This window comes from Peromyscus californicus, unplaced genomic scaffold, assembly GCF_007827085.1.
Source record: "Peromyscus californicus insignis strain IS unplaced genomic scaffold, ASM782708v3 Scaffold_8__1_contigs__length_139910024, whole genome shotgun sequence".
Lineage (NCBI taxonomy): Eukaryota > Metazoa > Chordata > Mammalia > Rodentia > Cricetidae > Peromyscus > Peromyscus californicus.
In genome coordinates this window covers 113,338,195-113,341,011 of record NW_026294606.1, presented here as the reverse complement: position 1 = coordinate 113,341,011, position 2,817 = coordinate 113,338,195, and the positions used below count along the sequence as shown (strand labels likewise).

At 38.1% G+C, this 2,817-nt stretch overlaps 1 pseudogene; it reads right to left on the bottom strand.

Annotated features, from left to right (window-relative positions):
* Positions 1–1,292: 1,292 nt before the first annotated feature.
* LOC128104581 (40S ribosomal protein SA-like) lies at positions 1,293–1,998 on the bottom strand (annotated as a pseudogene).
* Positions 1,999–2,817: the final 819 nt, after the last annotated feature.

The window sequence follows — 2,817 nt, the reverse complement described above, 5'->3', positions numbered from 1 at the left end:
TGGCCATTAGCTCAGGCTAACTATTGACTAGCTCTTATACTTAAATTAACCAATAATTCTTATTTATGTTTAGCCACATGGCTTGGTACCTTTTCTCAGTTGTGTCTTCACATCTTGCTTCCTCTGTGTCTGGCTGGGAACTCTTGACTCAGCCTTCCATTTCCCAGAATTCTCTTCTCTGCTTATCCCATCTATACTATACTTCCTGCCTGGCTACTGGCCAATCAGCATTTTATTTATCAGTCAATCAGAGCAACACATTCACAGCATACAGAAAGACATCTCCAATAGGACACCAATCCTCCAGAACCTTAAGCCCAAAATAAATCCTTCCTTCTTTAAGTTTTCTTGGTCATAGTGTCTTATCACAATAGTGGGGAATTAGCTAACACACAGATTAAAGGGAGCTAGTTAGCTTTTGGATCATGTTTCCAGGTTTATCTGTTATTAATCATTTAGCTCCAATTAGTTTGGCCAATCAGTGAATTCAAACATCATTGCAGGAAGTAACTGGTAGAACTTCTTTGGCAATAAATATACAGAAAGAAATATAAAGGTGCACACAGTTGCTAACTTTCAGCCACTAGGCCCCAACTCAAAGATTCAACCAACTCCTGATAGTCCCACAGGTTTATAACAAAGCACTTAGTGTAAGAGACTTCAGAAGACATTTAAGACTAAATCATGAAGTCTACATTACAGGGGTGTTACACTTTGGAGTTTGTGTTTGATGGAGAAAACAAGGAAATGGACAAAATGCAATTAGCATATTACCCAATGAATGGAGATCAGTGAATGTTACGTTTTATAAGCTTTCATTTCAATATAACTATTTATTACTGAAATTAATGGAGGGTAGATCTTAGCAATTTCTCTTGAAGAGATAGCCACACCCCAGAAATATTCAGTCCTAGTGGATGCCCATGAAATGTAAAATCAACCACAGTAATAGCACTATTTAATCTAAGGTTTCAAATCTTCATATTTTTCATGTGTAATTTGATGTGCAAAATGTAAAATCATACTCTGTAAACAAGAAAAATGTAACTGCAAGCTATTCTTAAAAAACACACAATTTTTTTATTTTTGTTTTTTAGTTTTTAGAAACTTTGACTTCTACCTTCTTTCCATTTCCTACATGCATGTAGAACAGCTCTTGACCACACAGCAGTAGATACAAACAATTTGGTGGCCTATGCAGTGGGAATTTCAGACCCATCCCCAGGAGCTAGCTTGAAACCTGGAGTTCCTTAGTTCTTCACTAGGGAACTGAAAAACAGTGAATACAGGAGCTAGTGATGCCCATTTACCTGAAATTCTGACATGGTCTTTCCCTTATCAGTAGCAGCCTGCCCTTCCTTCTCCATCTCCTCCAGGTCTCTGTAGAAGTAGAGATCACACATAGCCTCCCATGGTTGGCCACTGAAGATGATGCCACACATTTGGAAAAAGTACTGGAACAGTATCTCCCACAACAGACCTACTGGATGAGCTACCTTGCTGTTGATTGGGGTGGCAATGTCTACATAGCACAAAGGAGAATTTGTTACACAAAGAAACGGTTGGCAGATTGACATAAAATGTCTATGTTAGGGCCTGGTGGTCAGCTTTGGAACTGGCCACCATTAGAAAGTGTGGCTCCTTGAAGGCTGCTGGAGTTGGTTTAATGAAGGCACCAGGAATGAGACAGCCAGTATTCAAAGTGGCCCCAGGGGCAGTACCAAACATCAATACAGATCACTGGCCACTTCTGGGGATGATGACACTGACATCCACAGTGTTCTCAATGACAAGCATGGCTTGAGCTGTGAATAGCAGTTTCTTCCTCTTCAGATTTCTCATATAGAAACCATCACTTTTGCAGATAAACTGTTTCCTTTTATAGATAAACTGTTCCATCTGGAAATCAAGCTTGGTAGCATCTAAATGGTTTCCTGTGGCAAGGAACTTGAGGACATCCTCATCTGTCATCTGCAGGACATTAAAGCCTCAGGACATCATATGAGCTTCCCTTTAAGTTTTTACAGGAATGAAGAACAAGACAATATGGAACAGTTCTTGGCCTGGACAGAAAAAGCCAAAGTGATTTTATTTACTGTTTCCTTGATGGCTAAGGATGGTGAGCATTTAAAAAATATTTTCTACTTTGCATTTCTTCCTTTGAAAACCTGTCTCTAATTAGAATGACTAGATAGATAGATAGATAGATAGATAGATAGATAGATAGATAGATAGATAGATAGATAGATAGAATTGAGGAATTGACAACAAGTACTTATATGGGTAAGGGGAAAGAAGAATATTTATTCATAGTTAGTTGGAGTGCAAACTGGTACAACCACCAGGGAACTCAGTGTGAAGATTCCTCAAAAAAGCTATAAATACACTTATCTTATGACCCAGCTATACTTCCAGGAGGCACATTGGCCAAGTGATGAGGTGTTGGTCTCCCAAGGCATCCTAATATTGACTCTGCCATGTGGTTATTAGAAATTACTTATAGTCAGAACTACAATGAAAATGAGTAAGTATGCCAAAAATAAAAGCAAAATTTACAGTTTGGAGAGAAAAAGAACAACAGAAAATTTAATGTCAGAACCAAGATAAAAAAAAATGTGGTACATTTACACAGTGGAGTATTACTCTGCTGTTAAAAATTGACATTATGAAATTTGCAGGCAAGTGGATGGAACTAGAAAAAAATCATCCTGAGTGAATTAACCCATACACAGAAAGACAAACATGGTATGCACACACTCATAAGTAGATATTAGCTGTAAAGTACAGGATAATCATGCTACAATCCAAAGATCCAGA